Source organism: Pan paniscus, chromosome 6 (assembly GCF_029289425.2).
Source record: "Pan paniscus chromosome 6, NHGRI_mPanPan1-v2.0_pri, whole genome shotgun sequence".
Classification (NCBI taxonomy): Eukaryota; Metazoa; Chordata; class Mammalia; order Primates; family Hominidae; genus Pan; species Pan paniscus.
Genome location: NC_073255.2, coordinates 18,572,774 through 18,589,687, shown reverse-complemented (window position 1 = coordinate 18,589,687; position 16,914 = coordinate 18,572,774). Strand labels below are relative to the sequence as shown.

Genomic DNA, 16,914 nt, shown 5'->3' with positions numbered 1-16,914 from the left:
ACAAAAACAAAAACAAAAATCAGAAGCAGTTATTGGAGGGAACTTTAAGCCTTCAAAAGCATTAAAGATATGTGTAAGGAGATGCTACTCATGCATTTTAAGCAGGACATAATATTGTCATATTTGTTTTTTTGGTTGTTGTTGCTGTTAAATTCAGTCTTGATGCTTTACAATTTGTTAAAGAAACATCTGTAAAGACCACACAAATAACAAATGGAATGCAGCACCTGGAGAAGGTAAAAAAAAAAAAAAGCATTGCATATTATTTAATAAGTTAAAATATTTTTTAAAGAAAATATATAATGTGAGGAAAAGGCCACCATGCTCTAGGATGGTGGTTCTCAAACTATCTGTGGTGGAGGACTAGCTTTCTTTTTCTTCTCTCTGTTGTTTCCAATCTGTCACAGACTGACACTTTTATGAAATACAATGAAGATGAATTACTTAGAAAATAAACTTTAAAAGAACAGATATACAAAATACGAACCTCATTTTTTTTTTATTATACTTTAAGTTTTAGGGTACATGTGCACATTGTGCAGGTTAGTTACATATGTATACATGAGCCATGCTGGTGCGCTGCACCCACTAACTCGTCATCTAGCATTAGGTGTATCTCCCGATGCTATCCCTCCCCCCTCCCCCAACCGACAACAGTCCCCAGAGTGTGATATTCCCCTTCCTGTGTCCATGTGATCTCATTGTTCAATTCCCACCTATGAGTGAGAATATGTGGTGTTTTCTCATTTTTTATCATCAGATTCAACAAACACAAAATTGCATTTTTATAAATGCAATCAGAAAAAAAAACAGGAAAAGAGAGAAGAGTCTCAAAAAACTGTACATGTTGCTCATTGAAGGTATGCGTGGAGGTGATTAAAATTTCTATGCTTACCTCATTGCAGACCAATAAAAAATGGGACATGGATCACACTTTTAGAGACTTTTGCTTTAGGAATTAGTTTACATACTACTAATGATATTAACTTTGTCTCCAAATTTGTTAAGGGTAAGAAAGGAAGAAAATTAGTATCAACAACTGGGATTTGGATACTATGTAGAAAGATGTGAAACTAAGGAAAAAAAAGAAAAAGAAAATTCTAAGATTTTTGCTTATGTAGCTCCCTTATTATCAAGTAATATTACATTTATTTTTTAAATAAAAATGGCTTTGATGCCATTTTTCCTGTCATACAACCCTCCCAGGCTAAAGGGCATTAATTACATTGACAAATTTGTGTTGGCAGCAAAAACCAATGGGTTTGACTTTTGTCATTTTCTAGAACATTACATTATAGTAGCCATTTTGTATAGCCTAATATTTCTCAGTGTACAGCAACATTCTGCATCCTGAGAAACTTAACATGGAAAAAGTGATTTAAATATTTAAGTAATATTTGCTTTTAATATTTTGAATAATAGGAAACAGGAAAGAGATTTTCAAATGAGCAGATAAATAGATATATGGATGGCAAAGAAAGTTAAAAATTAATTAAATTTATATATAAATAGTAATAGAAATGAAAACATTAAATTTACAGTAGCAGTAACATGCATTAATTCAAAACTATTCTATTTTTTCTTACTTATTCATTACTTTACATGTTAACTCATCTTTATTGAGCATCTAATATAAGCCTACAATTGTGCTGGGAGCTATGATTATTAAAGAGATGAACCCCTAGGAGAAAAGTGCTCATAATATAAGGAAGAGTGGAAAAAAACATATAAGTGATTGCAGTCTGATGGAATAACCATGAAGAAGCAGTGTCTGTAATAGAAGTTGTTTCAGGAAAGGTTCTTGAACACTCCATACACTCTTCTAAAGACTTGGCAGATATCATCATGGGAAGTCTGAGGCTCTGCAATATAAAATTATCAACATATGTATTTAAGGCTCTTGCACAATTTCTCAAGGTCATATCATTTTCGCCAGCCAGCATTCTTAGACTGGGCCCATACCAATTTTCACTTTACTTTTTTTTCTACTGGGACATTAGAATTCAGTAATAACCAACTAGTTATAAGCAACTAGTAATACATATAATGATAATGTTCATAAAAATAACTGTGATTTATTGATTGTCTATTATGGGCCAGTCACTTCACAATTTTTATTTAATCCATTCAAAACAGAGATATTATATCCATTTTAGAGATGAGGAAAGTAAGGTAATCGGCCTAAGATTATACAGCAGTTCTCTGGCAAGGTGAGAAGTCAAAGCTAGACAATTCTGCTGCAGCATTCTTCAGTGGAATTCTATAGACTTCCTCCTCCCTGAGGCCCAAATCCTTTGATTGGTGCCTACCTACATTCCAACCCTTTGCCGCAATAGAACAATATAAACTTATAACTCTTTCTTTTTTCTTGGTGTTGTCTGGTTTCTCCACAAAGACTCAGTCTAGTACATTGTGTTGTAGAACAGATGAGCTAGGCTTCTCTAGATCTGAGAGATTATTTTTGAAAGTTGCAACTCATTCAAACCTATTTTTGAAAGAAGGCAAAACCTGAATCTTGAATATACCCATTTTACTTACTTTTGTAATCATTAAGAGAACATAACAAATAAAACTGATGTTTTCTCATTGTTCTTCCACAAAACATTGAAGAAAAATGCTTAAAAAACTTTAGTTAAGCCCTAGTTTGCCTGATATATTTGTATGAACGCTTGTATTCTCAATGTTGTGTCTGGCAAGCATTGGGCATTTTAAATTAATGAATTTCCCGACCACTTAGGGAGAAGATTTAAAACAAAGTTTACTCTCAAGATGTAACTCGAGACTGAGTTATACCACTGTTTTATTATTCCTAATGGCACTGAGTCAATCCACAGATATTTCATCCTGCAATTTTCTACTGTTATGAAAATGCATAATATTAATCATTGTAATACTTTATAAACTGACCATAAACCAATGTTTATAGTCAGTTAATCATTGTATTACTTTGCTTTAGGTAATTTAGTACATTACCATAATGTAGCAATCTACTTAATACAAATTTTAAAGTGAACACAATAAAGTTGTAGAGCATTAATATATTATGCATTCTAACCTGAAATTTTGAAATATGACCGATGTTTGGACAGAGTTCAGATGTTCTATGACTTTGGTTTCCTCTAGCTTTGCTGAGAAAAGAGTAAAGACTTAATGAAGGTCATCAGTAAACTATTATTCTACTTCTAACTATGCATCCCTTTCTCAACCTGCTTTAGGCCACCATTTAGGAATCTACAACTACTTATTGTTAAAATACTAATAACTCCAATTAAGGGAAGCCTACTCCAAGTTTTAAAAAAAATCAGTAAGTTTGGGAGTAGGTGACAATAATGTCAATAAAGTGAGATAGTGCTTCTCTTTTAAATGACTTCAAGGAATTTTTTATAAGCACTCTTAAAATTAACACAATCATTTGAAGAGAGTGAAATTGGACATCATCTTTGTTTTGAGAACTAACATTTATTGAGTGGCTACTATGTCTCAGGAACAGTGCTAAGTACTCTTTTTTTCATTATCACCTTTAATCCTCATTATAGGCCTGAGATAAAGATTGCATTTTTGGGACATAAAACTTGGAAATCTTTTATTAATGCCAAGCTGTGGTATTAGTTGGGATTTTTAGAAGTGAGTAAAGAAATCTGTATAAATGTAGACCTTTCCTCCACTGTTCATATGATATAAAGAATATTAATCCTATAGACATATTAATGCCTCTCAACTGTGAAAGTCTCAGCATAGAAGTATTTAATGGTGTTTGCACTGACAGGAGTAGATGGTAGATTCAAGGAATGAACAAAGTATTCATATGAATTAGAGAATGGCTGCATATATAAAGCCGTCTTGTCACCTCCAATGTTGATGAAAATCAGTCAAGTAGTTTCTAGACATCAGATGAAGAAATAGACTCACTTCAATGAGATTTGCAAAAGAAAATGTTGGTGTGTATAAGAAAAAGGAGGGGATTCTTCTCTGGTCGCTGCAGTTATTGTGGTTCACTTGCATTTAAAAAATATTTTCACTGTTTTCAAGTGGTTAAGTTCTCTCAAGATTATTATTGCTGAAGAGAGACACTTAGAATTTTAATCATTGTTCTATCAGGTGAACAATCTTTTAATTTTTTTTTTTTTTTTTTTTGAGACAGAGTCTCACTCCATCGCCCAGGCTGGAGTGCAGTGGCGCAATCTCGGTTCACTGCAACCTCTGCATCCTGGGTTCAAGCAATTCTCATGCCTCAGCCTCCTGAGTAGCTGGGACTACAGGCACATGCCATCATGGCAGCTACTTTTTTTTTGAGATGGACTCTTGCTCTGTCACCCAGGCTGGAGTGCAGTGGTGCGATCTTGGCTTACTGCACCCTCTGCCTCTTGGGTTCAAACAATTCTCCTGCCTCAGCCTCCTGAGTAGCTGGGATTACAGGCATGTGCCACCACACCAAGCATATTTTTGTATTTTTAGTAGAGACAGGGTTTCACCATATTGGGCCTGCTGGTCTTGAACTCCTGACCTTGTGATCCACTGCTCCCATCCTTTGCCTCCCAAAGTGTTGGGATTACAGGTGTGAGCCACCATGCCTGGCCTAGTTTTTGTATTTTTAGTAGAGCCTGGTTTTCACCATGGTGGCCAAGCTGGCCTCAAACTCCTGACCTCAAGTAATCCGCAAGCCTCGACCTCCCAAGGTACTGGGATTATAGGCATGAGGAGCCACCATGCCTGGCCTCTTTTAACATTTTTAAAGCAGAATCTGTGCCCTGTATCTTTTTTAAAAATTTTCTTCATCAGTCCCCATCAGAATGTGTTGAACACTGGAGAAGTGGAACATGTTAATTTAATTAAATGATTGAAAAAAGGTGTTTTCTTTGGTGTGTTTTCATTTTCTATTATAAAATAAAAGTTTCTGTAATGAATGTACTTGTTCTTAGAGAAAATAAACAGAACAGGTAGAAACTGCTTGAGCACTAAGAAAAGAAACATAGTGAGGAAGCAAATCCAGTGCTTCCTAAACTTGCTGCACACTAGACTCACCAGGAAGTCTTTAAAAAATTTCAAAGTTGAGACCGTAATGCAGATAATGGAATGATTATCTAGCTGGTGGGTGGGTAGTGAGTCAAAGGTGTCAGTATTTGTTGAAGTTCCCCCATGATTGCAACAAGCAGGCAAGTTAGGAACCCAGTGAACTATTTTATCATATGTAATGGGCATCACTTTTAAACTTGGCTTTATTCTGTTTAAAATAAATCCTTCTTAGATTAAATATTTTTATGTAATAGTTTTGTTCAAATATATACATAACAATGATTGAGTAGAGATTATATAATACACTGTGTATCTTATGCATAAATGTTATAGGTCTAGGTTCTGAGACTTAAATTTCTCTCACTATACGTTAGGGGAAAGAAGACAAAAACAGACTATTTGCAGAAACATATCTTAGTTTAAATGATAAGGTTACTGGAAAAAATACAGAGTTAACAATAGAATATTTAATGTGTTTTCAATAATGGCAATACTCTGTTAGACTTCAGCACTAATGTTTTCCAACTATTAGTTTTGATTGTGAACTATTAGTTTTCATTCTATTTTCAAAAGAAGCTTATTGAGAATACCCAGAAAAAGCAAAATTGGTAAACAAGGAATCAAACTATTTTTTTCTCTTTGCTATATGTTTCATTCCAGTGTTTTGGTTAACAAAAGTATATGCTGAGTTAATACAATCACACAAATATTAATAATATATAATAATACAAATATTAATAATAATATTTATAATCACCAATACACTGGCCATTTATTGAGCATCTATTTTAGGTTCCTTTTATGAATTATTGCCAATCTTGAAATTGACTGTATTAGTCCATTTTTACGCTACTGATAAATGCATACCAGAGACCAGGAAGAAAAAGAGGTTTAATGAACTTACAGTTCCACATAACTGGGGAGGCCTCACAATCATGGTAGAAGACAAGGAGGAGCAAGTCACATCTTACATGGATGGCAGCAGGCAAAAAAAGGGCTTGTGCAGGGAAACTACCCTGTATAAAACCATCAGATCTCATGAGACTTATTCACTATCATGAGAACAGCATGGGAAAGACCTGCCCCCATTACTTAATTACCTCCCACCGGGTCCCTCCCACAACACATGAAAATTCAAGACGAGATTTGGGTGGGGACACAGTCAAGCTATATCATTGACCTTGATATTCACCCCTTGTATTGAAAAGAAAATGGCCATCCAGAGCAACTGGCTTACACAGCACATAAGTGGCAAAGCTGGGATACCAAGCTAGAGGGCTTCACCTCAAAAGCATATGATTTTTGGCTTAATGAATCCTGTGTCTCTAGTCACAATAGCTAAATTTGTTCTGCTTTCATCCACATTTACACTTTCCTTACAATATGTGTACCACTTTATTTTCTTAGTAGACTAGGAAGATAGAGTTCTAGGAGGCATTACTTCTGGCCCAAATGAGATCATATCAAAATCAAGAAAATCAGGAAGAGGGGTGTGTGTGTGTGTGAGAGAGAGAGAGAGAGAGAGGAAGAGAGAGAGAGATTCCTTAAGTGTGCAAATTTTGAGTCCAGTTTTACACATAGAAGGGTGAGATACAAACAAACATTGCATGCCAGTGGGGATTAAAACTGTAGAGCTTTTGGAAATTGGCTCCTCCCTGTGTTTGCCAAAACCAGTCTGGTGCTTTGTGTCACACTTCCCTGCCATATGCAGGCAGGCTGGCTCTTTTCCTAGGGAAACTGTTTATTTTAAAACCCACCCGAAAGATACTATTGGGTAACAGTGGTTATCTCTGTTTTCTACCATAGGAGAACCTAATATTTTGTAATTGTACAGTCTAATGGCTTCCTGTGTTCAAGTGACAAAAATCCAACTCAAACTAGCTCAAGGCAAAACAACCACAGCAAAAACAAAACCCAACAAACAAGTTTACTGGAAGAATTCCTGGGTAGCTCAAACACTGAAGGAAGTTCTGAAGAAATAACACTGCTTTAGAGCTCTTACCTAGATCAAGTGAAAGTCTCGAGGCTTTTTATTTTCTGTTAGTTCTCGTTTCTTGTAGCCGCGTGCATTCATCTCATTCCCTTCTGTTCCCCAAGTACCGAGGAGTGCATGTGGAGGGTTCTGGCAAGAGGCCCAGGGGTTGAGTGAAGCTTCATGCCTATATCATTTCAAGTTGGAGATCTGAAGGAAGGAGCTCTCACCACCCTTCTTCCCAGAAGGGTAAAGAATACCAGGGAATGCCTTTGCTTGTTCTGGCTTAGGTCCCCTGCTCTCTCCTGGACATGTCACAGTGGCCAGGCCTGCACTACATGCCCAATCCCCAGAGTTTCGCAATTGGCATTCCCTCCAGAGTTGAAGCAGAAGAAAGCTAACCCTGAGTGGAAGGGAAAGAGTTTGCTCCAGAAGAGAAGGAAGAAAGAGTGCCTAATGAACTAAACATTCAGTGACAATTACAATGATATTTCATTTCTCCTTATTACTTTACCTCCCATGGAACCTGATAGATAAGTAACAGATTTGGCTTATAAGGCTGGTGCTTTCCCTTCCAATTCAAAGCTGATTGAGGACGTAATTATGTTGTTGAACAGACAAACTACAAGTGATTAGAGTGTCTAGTGGCCATTTTAGTTTTGAATGGTAGATAAAAGTACAGAAATTGGCGTTAGAATTGGGGTAAAGCCAAGGCCACTCACTTGTATTGATGTTTCATAACTTCTCTGAGCCGCATATGCTTTAGAAAATAAATGGGAGAATAATGGTACCCATTGGGTAGTATTTTACATAGATTCAACAAAATCATTTTATTTTATTTTATTATAGAAGGGGTTTCATTATGTTGCACAGGTTGACCTCAAACTCCTGGACTCAAGTGTTCCACCCACTTTAGCCTCTGGATTTGCTGGGAATACAGGTGCTTACCACTATCCCCAGCCTAAAGAGATTATTTATAAAAGCTTGTAATCAAAAACCTGCCATAGAGTAAATATTCAGTGTGTGTTAAATAGCAATAAAAACAGTTAACAGAACCTAATAACAACAACAAAAAGAATTCTACAGTTTAATCATGAGATAGAGATTAGAGTGAAATGGTCAGTTTTAATATACTCACAACAGACCACATTTTATATGTGTGTATTATAGATACACACATATATACATACATTCAATATACTAGTTTAGAAGCTGAGCAGCTTATTTTAAGTCATGTGAACAAGGTATGTAGAACTTCAACAATTGCTATTAATGTCAGTTCTGTTTTAATGTTTCACATATTACTGGCCAGAACTTGAACTTTTATAGTTAAGGTTTTGCATTTAAGTCTTTCCTTTTAAAATTATCTTCCATATCCATGTATATTTATGGAATCCTGGACCTTGTTCCCAAAGCTTCCCCTTTATGAAGAATATTCTATAAAAATCACTTGCTTTATTTTAAAAAGTATAAAAACTCACATATTATAAAACTTCCAAGGACATATTTGTATTTTTCTCAACTCCTTGCATGATTTAAATTACTTCTTTGTAAATACATGAACAATATGGAAAGAAGAGTCCATTTGATATTTGTAAAAAATGAGTGGAATGTACCGTGAAAACAATATATTTTAAAAGTTTCATGCGCAGAATTTATTTGACTAAGCCTATAAGAGTATAGAATTAGTGCCTTTCTAAAAAATAATTCTACTGGGGGAAAAAAAGAAGATCTTACCAAATTTTAAAATTAGACAGCACTTTATTTTATAATAAAACATTATTTAATTTTTAAGAAAAATTATAATTGTTGACCACCAGATGGCTCCCATATTTTTAAAAATTCAGCAGAAAGAGTGGAAACTGTTCAAAATAAACAGATTTCAAAGAAACAAAGGTAAAGAAAATGATATAACCTGTGAAAGTTTTAACCACCTATAAAAATAATTTAAGTAACATAATTTTTACAAATTTCTTTCTCTTAAAAAAAATCAATTATTTGTGAACAGCAGGCACAATATACCCTTCGAATTTATGCCAATGTTTGAAACTACTATTTTTCTGTGTAAACTACTACCCCATAGGTGCTATTATTCTCCCCATTTGTTTGCCTCCTCTTTAAGTATCATTCCACCAGACATATAACAATAATGTCACATTACAAATCAAGGTTCTCCATAAAAGCAAAATAATTTTGACCTGTGTCAACAATGGAGCTAATTCACGATGTGGGATGCATTATGCATCACAGCTCAGCTACGATGTTGCTGGTGTCATGGACAAAGTTCTAAAGGATGTGTTTTACTCATCTTAATATGTAAGCTATTAAGATAATAGACCCTGCACTTGTCACTCTGACAGCTTTTTTAAAGGCTAAGCTGCCCAATTTGTCTTTCATTAAAAGCTCTAGCACTGTTTAGTGATATGCAGTCACTGAGCCATTGAGCTTTCAGAGTGTACGATTCTATTTTGAGAAAAATTTTGTCAATAAAAAAGGCATATGTTTCAATGAGTCATCTTAACAGAGCAAACTCATAAGAAGGGGTTGACCTGCACTTCCACCCCGCTACTGAGTTTTCCCTACCTTTTCTTGTTAGCACAAAGCTTACCCTGGTGCCTCGTGCCACAGGGAAACCAGAAATGTGGAGACAAGGTCTCCTTAGCCCATATGGTTTTATTTGCGTTCTGCTGGCACAGTTATAGTCATACAGTAACCAACATAAATTTTTAGTTTTATTATCACCTCTAAAAAGAGACAGAAATGTGAAAATTGAAGCCAGAAGGTTTGTATCACAGGATTAATTAGGCAGGGCCAAGTGGAGTCTCACTCCTCCTGGCAGCGAGCGCCTCAAGAAGGTGCCTGCCTTCAATTACGGAGCACACAAAGCAATTAAAAACCCTGTTTCTTTTTCCTGAGGTGTTACTTGTTACTTGATAAATCTCTTTTTTAAAATTCTCTGGGGATCTGAATTGGCTAGAGGTGCAATCTACCGGGGTAGATATTCATGAAAAATTGATTTAGCTCTAGCCTAAGTGCAATAGGTTTAAAATAAACCTGAAAGGAATGAACAGTGTGTTTCTTGGCTGACATTTTATTGGCCATTTTTTCTTAATGCACAAAAGACTAGATAATTAAGAATTTAGACATTATGGATCTCCACTAGGAGATATGAATCGAATTGGTCAGCCATCCCAGGCATTTTATCCTAAGTCACAGTGCACATTTGATTAACCTTTCTTATGGGGTTATTTGTACATTCTATGGACAACACTGTGGTGTGCATAAGTCAGATTAAGTGCATGCCTCCCAGAACCCACATTCCCTTTCTAATAGAGAATTGGCTTGGCATGAAATTATATCTTTTTACCTGATTTATGGCCTAACCCAGTGGGATTTGAAACTTGGATCTATTGTTTTATTTCTCCAAAAGGAACTTTTCTTGCTTTTCACTGTTATTTTTGAGAATTACATTATTATCTTAACTCTGGAATGATTTATAAATATTCAGGAGTAAGTTTCAATTGTCTTCTGTACAGCTAGTTTTGTGGACTGGGATTTTACCAGTAGTACGTAAATCACCTAGCTAACCCTTTCCTCTGAAACATAAATAATTTAAAATATGCAATGTGTACAGTGTATAACTGGTACAAAGAATAGTGCTCTATCCAGACATATGAGCTTAAGCTTTATCTGTGATCTCATGCTTCCTGTTGAAAAGAGAAGCAAAAAAATTTTTTTAATCGATAAACAAAAGACCATCATTGTAAATAGAGGAATGAGACTCTACTTTCACTTAAAAAGTATATTAGGTACAATTTAATACAACAATAAAGACAGCAAAAGATTTTAGTGTATGTTATTTTCTATGGTGTGTATTTCTAAATTAAAAATATTAATTTATTTCAGAAAATAAATTATGATAAAAATAATATTTTATCCTCTCCTTACTTCCTTTTTTCATGGTATTTTTTCTTTTTCTTAAGTTTAAACATAATGTAAAGGTTAAACAAATTGTTTTAAAAGGAAAATTTAATAAATGCCAAATAGGAAAAAATTTTAAATGGTGATTATATTTAATCAGAAAAATTCTGCAATGTTTTAGTGAAGATAATTTTGATAAAATATAACCTTGGAAATCTAGATTCTAGTTATTAGAATTTTAATTTAAATTTTATTGAACTTTTTGCTTATGGATGATTATTTATCTATCTTTTTCCATTTCTTAAGAAAAGCATGTTATTTTTTCAGGCTTCTGGCAATGTATTTTTACTCTGTTGTGCTGTGATAATGGGCCTAAATGTCTACGGGAAGAAAATGCTAGGATGGCATTATGTTAAGAAAGGGGAACAGGTGCCAGAAAATAATGCTTATGTTCTTGTATGTTTACTTTAAGTCTGGATTAAAAGTTTCAGCAATAGGTACCTAAATGAAAATATGATACATTTTGCCATAGGTCTTACTAAAATTGATTAATTTATCTTTTAGTTAAAACAGTGTGAAGAATTCAGTCAGTGACATGGTAATTATTTTTATTGGAGATAGTGGCTTTGGGTTGGCCTTTGGGAGCTAGGATAATTATGGGTTTAAAGTTCTTTTATGATATTAATATTTTCTCTTCTCCTTTCAGCTCTCTACTATGTATATTCCTTTCTTTAAAGTTCCCCAATATGGTTTATTGAGTCCCCAGATGTCCTTGTGATTCCCTTCCCCTGGTATCCAAACCTTTGTATAATTCCGTGCCCTTGGGTGGAGATGGGATTTGTGACTATAACAAGTGTTACACCAGTGGTTAGATTATAAAACAAAGGTGATGGGATTTTGCAGATGCAATTAAGTTTCCTAATCATTTGACTTAATTAAAATAAAGGTTATTCTAGATAGGCCTATTCTAATCAGGTGAGCCCTTTAAAAGGGGATCTACAGGTCAGAAACTTAAAGTCACAGAGATTCTCTCTCTGGGCTTGCAGAAGCAAGCCCTGTGAGTCCTACAGCAACAATGAAATGAATTGTGCCAACAACCAGTTGAGCTTGGAAGAGAATCTTCCAAGCTGCAGACCTCACTGATTTCATGATTTCAGCCTTTTACCATGAGCAGTAAACCCAGATAAGCTAAGCCATTGCCTGGACTCCTGACCCTGGAAAACTCTGATATAATAAAATTTACTGCATGGCAACAGATAACTAATATACCCATTGATACTATTCATGTCCTAGACATCTAGTTCCCAAGTTTTACTCAGGGTATTAATATCATGGTATGTCAATTAATGTTGCAGATCACACTGGGCAAATGAGGAAATTTGTGACTTTCTATAACTAGTTAAATCAGTTTCTCAAAGACTTTTCTAATATGCATGGTGAACCTCTAAAAAAGATCAATACAGGCAGTATGTCCTGCACTTCTTAAAACTTCGAACCATTTTTCTCCCATGTGGCTACTTCAGAAAATCGTGTTCCATGGAATCTACTTTAGGAAAGAAAATTTTGTGTCGATTCATCATACTAGTTTAAAAATCATTACCCTGTCTCTCTAAATGAGAAATCTGATACTAGAGCTGATTAAAGAAATTAATTCAGGTTAAGATTTTAATAGCTGTTGGTAGAACAGTGTGCTAAACATTTTGGAATATTTTTAGTTTAATATAACATTAAAGTAACAGGACTTTGACCAGAAGAAATTAATCTCCAATAATGGAGATTTTAATAAATTTCAAAAAAATTATTTTATTGTAAAAGTGTCACAATTCAAAAATACAACTTGAATTAAAGTTCTGTACTCTGATTTTTTCCTTGCTAAAGCCCCATGTGCATTAACATTTGGATTCCTAAAGTAGGTGTCTGACTATGAGAAAACACGTAGGTCATCCATGTTGTTCCCAAGATTCCATGGTGTTTTCTCTTTTTTTTTTTTTTTTTTTTGAGAGGGAGTCTTGCTCTGTCACCGAGGCTGGAGTGCAGTGACATGATCTCGGCTCACTGCAAGCTCCGCCTCCCGGGTTCACGCCATTCTCCTGCCTCAGCCTCTCGACTAGCTGGGACTACAGGCGCCCGCCACCACGCCCAGCTAATTTTTGTATATATATATATTTTTAAATGGAGACGGGGTTTCACCGTGTTAGCCAGGATGGTCTCGATTTCCTGACCTCATGATCCGCCTGCCTCGGCCTCCCAAAGTGCTGGGATTACAGGTGTGAGCCACCGTGCCCGCCCTGTGTTTTCTCTTAATGAAAAGGATGGAAAATGAAAGATGTTGCCAGAGAAGATTTTCTTTCTCTTTAGCAGCAGGGCTATTCTTTAAGTCTGGCTGCCTCTTACCTGATAAAGTTCCCAGTGAGTCCATTTGCTTCCCTTACCTCTTAAATTTGCTGGTTCCCACTGCGCCATTTGAGATCATTGCCCTGAAATCAATGTGAAGAATTTCAACAACCTTTTCTGCCTTTTTTCTGCCTCTGGAAACTAAAAGATAAGTCTGAAAGGTTGCAAAAACAGAATTAATGGAAATGAGTATCAATTAACAAAATTTAACGGAATTAATTTAAATATACATCTTTTACTTTAATCTCCATTATTAATGTCCTTCAGCCTAGTATTTAAACTATCATTATAATATTATTAGGCTCATTGATAGAAATCTGGAGTCAGTTTGTTGATAAGTACCTCTACGTCTTATCTGGTATTTACATAAGAAAAGTAATTGCTTAAAACACTGGAAATTTTTTTGTAAACTCAGAATCTTGGAGAGTTTATCCCTATTTTAAAGCATTTTTAAATTTCAAATTTATCTAAACGATTAAGTTGTACAAAGATTCCAGTGCCTTAGACACTTCCTTTTCACTTACATTCTTAATGGTGTGGTATTATTTTCAGATACAGCAATAGTAATTCTCTTCATCCCTGAAAACCATAATGGGTTAGAAAATACATTTCTTCCTACATACTGATGCTATGATGTTATCGTTATAAACCAGAGGGTGCTCTCTAAATAAAGGAAAATAAATTGGACTTTATGGTAACTCCAACTCAGGATTTCTCAAATCTGGCACCATTGACACTTTGTGCCAATAATTCTTTGTTGTAGGGGGCTGGCCTAGGTGTAAGAGGATGTTTAGCCGCATCCCTGATCTCTACCCACTAGACACCGGTAGCACCCCCTCCTTCATTTGTGACAAAGAAAAATGTCTTTAGATACTGCCAAATGTGCCTTGGAAAATAAAATCTCTCCCCAGTTGAGTTTAATTGATCTAATTTTACAATCTTTACAATTTGTAGATTGATTGGCTTTCTTTTAATTTGGGGAAATTTTGATTAACATTTTGAAAAATTTTATTGTTATTAGTGATTTGGTGCTAAGTTGGCCAGTAGCACAACTAGCATTGCAATTGTGTTTTTATTTGTTTGTTTTAATCCATGTTAACAATTAGTATACAAAACTAAAATCTTTTAGCACTTAGTGAAAAGTGTTCAAATATTGCTATCTGGCACATATTTTTTGATGCATCTATTTAAACTTTGAAAGCATTTGCACTTATTGTAAAAGTATTGAAGATGATTAGGGAGTTTGGTAACTGGTAGGAGTTGAGCCAACACAGACATTCTGTATTGTGGAAACTCATTGCCCTTTATAGAAACTTCCTGATTCTGTCTGCTTTGGCTAGAAATCAATGAATGGACATTTGATAGCTAGAAATAATTACTTTGTCAGTGTTACCTTTTGCTTACTTTTCTTTAACTGCAGCAGGTGGAATTGAACAAGTGTTGCTTATGCATTTTGAAAAAAATCTGCTCTGGCTTGTGCTTTAGCCTCATAAGATTATTTTGCAAACAAATTATTTTACATGTTCTTGTTAACTGGTCCTAGAATCTTACTCCATTCTTCATGGCTTCCTGAAAATTCAAAGTTCAAAGTTCTGAAAGTAGGATAAGAATAGGATGAAAATTCCCAGCTTTGCTAATTTTTGAAAGGACTAAGTTCAATAATGGAGACAATGCGTCACCAAAAAAAATTCAGAACAAGTGGAATTAGGAACTCAGAGTAGAGGAGGGCTACAGAAAAAAAAAAAAAAAAAAATTGGCCAGTGGCCTAACTCACCTCAGTTGGAGCATACTGATTTCCTCAAATGCAAGATTGCCAGGAACAAGGAAGGATGCATCTCCTTTTTTGAAGGTTTCTGTAGGAAAACTGCCTTCACTCTGAAGAATGGTGTAACAAAACTTTCACTTCACATCCTCTGGGTAATTTTTCCAAGGTCCCTCCCCACAGTACCAGGGCATCTGGATCAGGATGGCTTCTGCATCAAACTACATAGTGTGCACAGGAAGCTATTCTCTCTAATCATCCTGTCCTGTGTTGATCCCAAATCACTAGTCTAGAATCTTTCCCTGCCTTGTTTGCCTTTTTGGTGCTATTTTTCTTTGCTATTCCATGATCTTTCATCAAACATGCTTCCGTATCTTTGAAACACTCAGAGACAGAACCAGGTACAAGCCATTCTGCTCCCAGGAAGCTGTTATGCATGTGTGTAAATTCATTGATGAGCAGACACATTTGGGAAGGGCATTATCTGATATCACCACAATCTTACAGAGCCCTCAGAAGCTTATCAAGCAAACATTTTTGTATACTCTCATATCAGCAAGTAGATATTTCCTAATTCTTAATATTACTCAAGCAATACTTCCAAAAATAAGTCATGTTCTACCCAAAAGGTAAATACCATTGTTCACCTTAGAAGAAACTGCCTAAAAATTTAAAATACAGATTTTTTTGAGCTATAAAACCTTAAGATTAAATTTTTATTATAGACTCGATTACATGGTTTAAACAAGGCCATTTTGATATGTCAGGAAATAAATTCCTTTGAATCCATGATTATTCAGCTCAGTTTTACAAATTCTGCTTGACAGCAAGTGTTATTTTGAGGTTATTATGTGTTTGAACACTAGCCATAGTGCCTAAATGGATGTTCTTTGGTTTGAGGATCCTTTCTGGAAAGAGTTAAATATTACTCATATTTTTCTCTTACCATAACTTTTATATTTCTTTCCTTCTCACCATCATTTAATGATTTTAATGTTTCAAGATTTCTGTCTCTTATTCCTTCTCCCCACCACACACACACACACACACACACACACACACACACACACACACACACACACACACACCGTGAGAATAAGAGACAGAAAGAGATATTGGGCTTCTTCATGCCAACTTTCCTGGCTCTTCAAAAGAACCTATACTCTCTGTTCCTCTCTACTCATTCCCTGTCATTCTTCAGCTACCTCTCTAATTCTAGTCTGGCTTCCTCCCTAACAGTTTGAAATTCTATTTTTGCTAAGGCCACCTTTATCTTCTATGTCATTTAATAGAACAAGTAACTATCACCTATGTCTCATTTGATCTCTCATTGGCACTCACCTGTGTGGTCTCTCTCTTCCATTGGCTCACAGGTCACTGACTGTCTGGATTTCTTTTTACTTTGATGAACGTATTTCACAGATTCTGTAGCTGTCATCTTTTTCTCTGTCTGGCAATTTTGGAATTCCTAGGATTCTATTCTAAGCCTCTGCTATGGTTTGAATGTTTGTCTCCACTGAAACTCATGTTGACATTTAATTGCCATTGTAAAAGTATTAAGATGTGGGGCCTTTAAGAGGTAATCAAATCATAGGCAGCACCCTTATGAATAGATTAAGGTCTTATCATCAGAGTTGGTAGTTATCTCAAGAGCAAGTTGTAATAAAGCCAGCTCAGCACCTTGTACAATCCCTTTTGCATGTGCTCACTTGTCCTTCCACTCTTCTGCCATGAGATTACACAGCAAGAAGGCCTCACCAGATGCTGGCACCATATGCTTGGACTTATCAGCCTCTAGAACTGTAAGAAATAAATACATTTATTTTCTTTATAAATTACTCAGTTTATGGAA

The 16,914-nt window shown here is 35.3% G+C and overlaps 1 long non-coding RNA gene across 2 annotated transcripts in view; it reads right to left on the bottom strand.

Moving 5' to 3' along the window:
• Window positions 1-487: 487 nt before the first annotated feature.
• The window catches only part of LOC117980882 (uncharacterized), a 625,333-nt gene continuing 608,906 nt past the window's right edge, over window positions 488-16,914 (bottom strand). Inside the window, exons 5-7 of one of the 2 annotated variants that reach the window (XR_008626150.1) lie at window positions 5,918-16,862; window positions 3,056-3,128; window positions 488-1,862 (exon numbers count right to left, since the gene is read on the bottom strand). This is a non-coding gene — a long non-coding RNA (uncharacterized LOC117980882). The remainder of the gene's footprint in view (window positions 1,863-3,055; window positions 3,129-5,917; window positions 16,863-16,914) is intronic. The other variant, XR_008626149.1, reaches the window with a different exon arrangement.